The sequence below is a fragment of the Aulostomus chinensis genome, chromosome 16 (assembly GCF_037954235.1).
Source record: "Aulostomus chinensis isolate RoL2024-O1b breed Wild chromosome 16, RoL_Achi_v1.0, whole genome shotgun sequence".
Taxonomy (NCBI): domain Eukaryota; kingdom Metazoa; phylum Chordata; class Actinopteri; order Syngnathiformes; family Aulostomidae; genus Aulostomus; species Aulostomus chinensis.
Genome location: NC_141335.1, coordinates 14180090 through 14186351, shown reverse-complemented (window position 1 = coordinate 14186351; position 6262 = coordinate 14180090).

The following is a 6262-nucleotide window of genomic DNA, read 5'->3' as shown; positions in this document are numbered from 1 at the left end:
TTGAAGAAGAGCAGCAAGTGTTTTGAATTTTACAGCTCCTGCATTCTTATCATATTACACAGTTACTATATATTATCAGCGCAATTGTTTTTCTTTCATTTTTGTTTATTTGTGGCTCCTTTTTGTATTTTGGCTCAGTAGATTGGCCTCTTAAAGGAAAATTCTGGTATTTTTCAAACAGAGCCCTTTTTTGCTAAATTTGTGGGCCAGAAATGATTGATAGAGACCAAAATTATTTAAGGAGGACTAATATATGCTATTTATTTTCTGCAGCGTCCCCATTCTTCTCACGATTGAACATAGAGAGGATCTAATCCACATTTTTCAGTTGCGATCCTGTTCTAATTACCCAACTACTGTTAACAATAATGACAGTGAGGTTACAAAATGGATTTCCTCAGGAGGGAGACCTGCACCTCCCTAAGGGATAAGCTGAGAATGTCAGTCATTCATGAGTAGAGCTGTTGCTCCTTTGCGTTGAAAGGAGCCAGTTGAGGTGGCATCTAGTAAGGACGCCACCTAGGCACCCCCCCAGCTGGGAGGCGGTTGACTGAGGACCAGGTGGAGGGATTATATGTCTATGCTGGCTAACCTAACCTAAGATCCCCCAGTCAAACCTATTCAGTGTGGCCAGGTAAAGAGATGTTATGGATTCCTTGCTGCTACCTCTGCAACCTGAATTCAGATAAGTGGCTGAAGATGGATGGATGGATCTGCTGATACTGATTCTTTCTCCAAAAGCAGGTCTTTCTTCTTTCTAAAAGTTCTTGTTTTTTTGCCACTGAAAGGCTCAGGTTATTATTAGCCTCTGACAGGGGTGGGTAATGCATGTGAGAGAAAAAGTTTTTTTTTTTAAAGGAACTATTACTTTTCATGTTTCTTTTTTTTAATACATTACTTTTATTCTTTGACTCTGAAAAGGAGCCATGCATTAACCATGTGCGTACATCCATACGCGTGCATAAAAGGTGCATACAGGTATAAATACAACTAATACTACACCTCTGCTCAAATCAAAGAGGCCTACATGTACTCATTTATTTGTTACTTTGCATATATTAAAATGAAAAGTCACTTGTACTTTGACTCATGATAAACCAGGCACCTTTTATTTTTAATTGATTCGATTTCTCAAATGGTAATTTTCACTCTTGCTTGGGTAATTTTTTATGGGAGTAATTGAACTTTTGCTTGAGTATAGATTTTCAGTAACATTGTCACCCAGTTAGCTAAGGCTATAAATGCTATGATGCTTTCTTTTGGATTGTGCACAATCCACATGAGTTGTATCTGTCCCTATCAAATAAACCCTGAGTAAGTAAGTACTTTCTCTACCAAGTTGTCAGTTTTCCACTCTAGAAGACACAGACGTAAACTGCATGATGTCCACAGTTTTTCTCTCATTTTGTCCCCTCCCCCTTCCAACACGTTCACACACAGATGCAGACACACAACTCACACTACTCAGTCCATTAATGTTATTGGGAGCTCACACAACTACTCTAGTCTGAATCTGATCATCAACCCCCCCTGGGGTTATCTGAGAGAAAAAAAGAAGGTGTCTATCCATACTCTAACCTTGGAGACAATTTATAACAATCTGAACTATGACCTGAGCTCTCTGATTCATATTCCTTCAGTTTTCTCAGTGATCATTTATGGTTTCTGTCACTGACATTCTCTTTATGTTGAACAAGAGTCTGTGGATACAAATTATGAACCCAAGAGGTAATAGACTGTGTACACTTATTTCTTTTTAACATCTGATATCTTAGGAATGCATCAGCTTAGTTTCTTTTCTTTTTTTTAACCATTGTTATGGAATAGTTTGAAAAAAAACAAAACAATTGAAGAAGCACGTCCCACTGCTCTGTTTTTTTTCCATGTACAGTCACACATGACCAGAGTGGAGGATGTGGCATTGTTAATTTGAGTAAGAGACAGCTCCAGAAGAAGGACATGATGTAAAAATATCAGCCATGTCCTGGTGCTAAGATTGTTTGATGTGATGAGATGCATCCCCAAGTGAGCCCAGACTAAACTGGAGGCCTGTCCAAAGGAGATTAAAACTTGGATGACCCTTAATTTCCTTTTATTAAACTCCAATAAAACTGAAGTCATTGCCCTGGGCCCAAAACATCTTAGAGACACCCTATCTAATGAGATAGGTACCCTGGAAGGAATTACCTTGGCCCCCAGCACGACCGTAAGGAACCTAGGACTTCTCTTCGATCAGGATTTGTCCTTTCATGCCCACATTAAGCAAATTTCTAGAACTGCTTTCTTTCATTTACTAAACATTGCTAAGATCAGACACATCCTGTCTCAAAAAGATGCAGAAAAACTAGTCCATGCCTTTGTCACTTCCAGGCTGGATTACTGCAATTCCCTCCTATCAGACTGCACCAGTAGGTCCCTAAAGACTCTCCAGCTGGTCCAAAATGCTGCTGCCCGTGTGTTGACGAGAACTAGTAGAAGAGACCATGTCTCTCCGGTACTGGCCTCTCTCCATTGGCACCTTCATATTTGACAGAGCTCATAGTCCCCTATTATCCAGCGTTACTTGTGGTTCCTAGAGTTTCTAAAAGTAGAATGGGAGCCAGAGCCTTCAGCTATCAGGCTCCCCTCCTGTGGAACCGTCTCCCAGTTTTGGTCTGGGATGCAGACACCCTCTCTACCTTTAAGGGCAGATCTAAGACCTTCATTTTTGATAAAACTTGTAGTTGGGCTGCTTAGGCTGGCCCTTAGATATGCTGCTATAGGCTTAGACTGCCGGGGATCTCCCATGGTGCACTGGGCTTCTCTCTCCTCCTCTCTACTCCTCTCTGTCCTCCTATATGTGTCACACATAAATCTTACTCATATGTGTTACTAACTCATCTTCTTCTCCGGAGCCTTTGGGCTCCCCACTTCCCAGACCCCGGGTGCTGCTGGAGGAGGCTGCAGACCTGAAGAGGCTCAAGCTGCCAACCGTAGCACCATCTCCTCACGTCCCCATCTGTCCATCAGTCTCTTCCCTTTATCACTCTTTTTATCTCTTTCCTTCTCTATATCTGTCTCTCTCCATTATCTGTCTCTGTCCTGCCCTCCTGCTCTCTTTCCCCCCAAATGGTCAAAACAGAAGGCCGCTCCCATTGGGCCTGGATCTGCTTGAAGTTCCTGCCTGTTAAAAGGAAAGTTTTCATTGCCACTGTTGCAGGATGTGCTTGCTGATGGAGAATTGTTGGGTGTAAATTCATTGAAGGAGTGTGGTTCTAGACCTGCTCTACTTGTAAAGTGTCATGAGATAACTTTTGTTGTGATTTGGCGCTATACAAATAAAACTGACTTGACTTGACCATCAATATGCTGAACCCAACCAAAGTAAAACATGCAAGTGAACTACAGCAACCCTCTGACTGAGAACCACCAACACAGGGAACTCAACCTTGGTGCCGCCAACAAACCCATCTCATTCCAGTGAAGACTGCCCAAGGAAACACAGAGCACTGAATGAGAAAGAACTCCCTGAAATCCAACTCAACAAAGATAGAGATTGAAGAGTAAGTGGTAGCAAGCAGTTCTACAGTAGTATATGCTGAAATGCAGTAATTATGTATACAGTATAATTAGTTAAGTACAAAACTGAACATAACAGTCCAACACATAGTAGCAGGGTGTAAGATGCTAGCCACAAAAGCATACATGGAGAGGCACAACCAATTGGCTGGGACAGTGTACAGAAACATCTGTTCCCAGTATGCACTGGAATGGGATGTACCATGAATGAATGTATGAACAACTGAGCTAAGGTGCTGTGTGTCTTCGGCTTTGAAACTGACAAACAGCTACTGGCAAACCAAATGGACATAGTTGTGATGGACAAACAGCAGAAGAGGGCAGGAGAATACAAGACATTTCTGGGGTTAAAATCATAGCTAGAACAGATGTGGAAGATGAGAGAGGAATGTAAACTATTTACTAATTAATTACGAAATGGAGAAAGGATAGGATAAAATAAACTGATGATTCTTCCTACTCCTTTTCAAAAATGTTAATATTGTTTCAGTTGCTTTCAGTTGTTTTTAAGTGTTTTCATCGGTTCTTTTTTTGTTGTTGTTGCTGTTTTGGTATTATTCTTGCATGTTCAAAATAAAGCCTTCATACATTTTGCTTTGCTGGTAGAAGTGCAGGAGTACAAAAATGTTAAGCAAAGATTTTAAAGACAAATTTTATACTGGAAAGACCATTTGGTTGAGTGAACCCATCAGGAAAGCCACATCATTTGCGCAATCCACCACTTTTATGATAATATGGTGGCCTCTGCAGTGCGCTACGCCATTGTGTGCTGGGGTAGAGGAGTCACGGACAGGGACAGGAAAATACTGTAACAAACTGGTGAGGAGAGCCAGCTCTGTCCTGGACTGTCAACTGGATTCCATCCTGGAGGTGGCGGACAGAAGGATGTTGGCCAAGATGACATCCATCGTGAACAACCCCTCCCACCCCCTGCACCACACTGTGGAGATCCTGAGTAGCTCCTTCAGCACCAGCCTGCTGCACCCTCACTGTAAGAAGGAGCGCTACCAGATCATTCCTCCCTGCTGTCATCAGGCTGTACAACTGCACCCAGTGAACATTCACATTCATGTGTCTTATTCTTATTCTTATTCTACAGTTCCAGGGTAACAATGGTGAGGATAGGTAAATATGGCTCTGCCCTAAGCCACAGCAGGACGCAGACCCTGACTACATCCTCAATGGCTGGCAAAATCATATCCCTCTTTCCATATTTGATGGTCATGTATGGTTGTTGTAGGGGATGTGCTGCACAAGCAATTCAAGGAAGACAATGAACAGACTTTGAGAAAGACCACAGACCTGTCTTGTACGATGAAAGATCTGAAGTGATTTGAATACAGACCATTTGTGCTCACCATTACATAGTTAGTGTACAGAACTCTGACCACTTTAATAAATGAGTTATGAGCTAAAACCTTTGTAGAATAGCTCATAAATATTGTCACCCAGAACTGTCAAAGGCTTTTTCAGCATTGAGGGATGGGATGACACATGTTCACGTGGATCATTGTACACACAGTCTTGGGATCTTTCTGTCTACTATGCATCAAATTCAAATAAATTTATCAGCATTAAAGGGGCATCTCATAATGCCAGATTAGTCAGCATGAATGAGCCTCACCAGATCTCTCTCCTTCTGGTATAGTCCTAGTAGTTTAGAACATGTAAAGCAATGGGCCTGGGAGAACAGAGTCCATCACTACCCTTTCACTCTGGAAGTCTCTGCCCCAGCACATTAGAGACCGTACTAATATTATTATCCCTCATCAAACTCAACTTTACAGAGCTTTTTTTAAATGTGTGATTTCTGTTTAACAATATTGTTTTTATGACCATGTGTTGATGTGTAGTAAAGTGTCTTTGTGTTTCTAGAAAAATGTTCAAAAATAAAATGTATAATCATGATTATGATTATGTTGATTATTATTTAAGTCTGACTTTAACAAAGATGTTGACCTGTTAGAGCAATTCAGTGGGTCCTTGCCCTATTTTGGTAGCAATGAATTTGAAGGTTCCAGGAAGTCACCTGTGTGTATCACATCCTGAGGGGAAACCAAAAGTACTGGTGTCACTTGATCTGCAACTTCATGTTCTTAAAACATGGTCAAGTCTATTCCCTGCAAAAAAAATTGCTTTTCCGTCAAAGTCAAAGCTTCCAGATGTAGCGTACACATATTTATAGAAACTTGTGAACTTGCACATGTGTTGTTTATCCTTCAGGTTTGACACTTGACATTTAACAGAGTCAATAGAAGCTTTAGATTCACACTGTTTCAGCTTGAGGGCTAGTCTACAGGGATTATTGCCATTGAAAAGGCATGTATGATTCACTCTGCTTGTGTCCAAAGCCCACATCTCTCAAGCTGGATACACACAGCACTTTAATACCATTTCTGACCCAATTTCTGGGCTGTACTCAAAATTTAAAATCGGGTCAAATTTCAGCGTCATTGGGTATTGTTTGGCATGGAGTTTACGCAGAGTACGAGTACAGATCCACCGGATCAGCTGCTCCTCAGTGGGTGTTTGAAATCTGGATGCGGCTGAAGTTTTTTTTTGCCTGTTGCTGTGCTCTCACATAGTAGAAGCAGAGCCAGGAACTGCTTCCCTTATTTCAGTGTATTTTTGGGTCAATTACCAAGCCCCCTATGACTTGGCAACGCATTGTATTATAGGAGGCAGGTTGATTGAGCATTGGCAG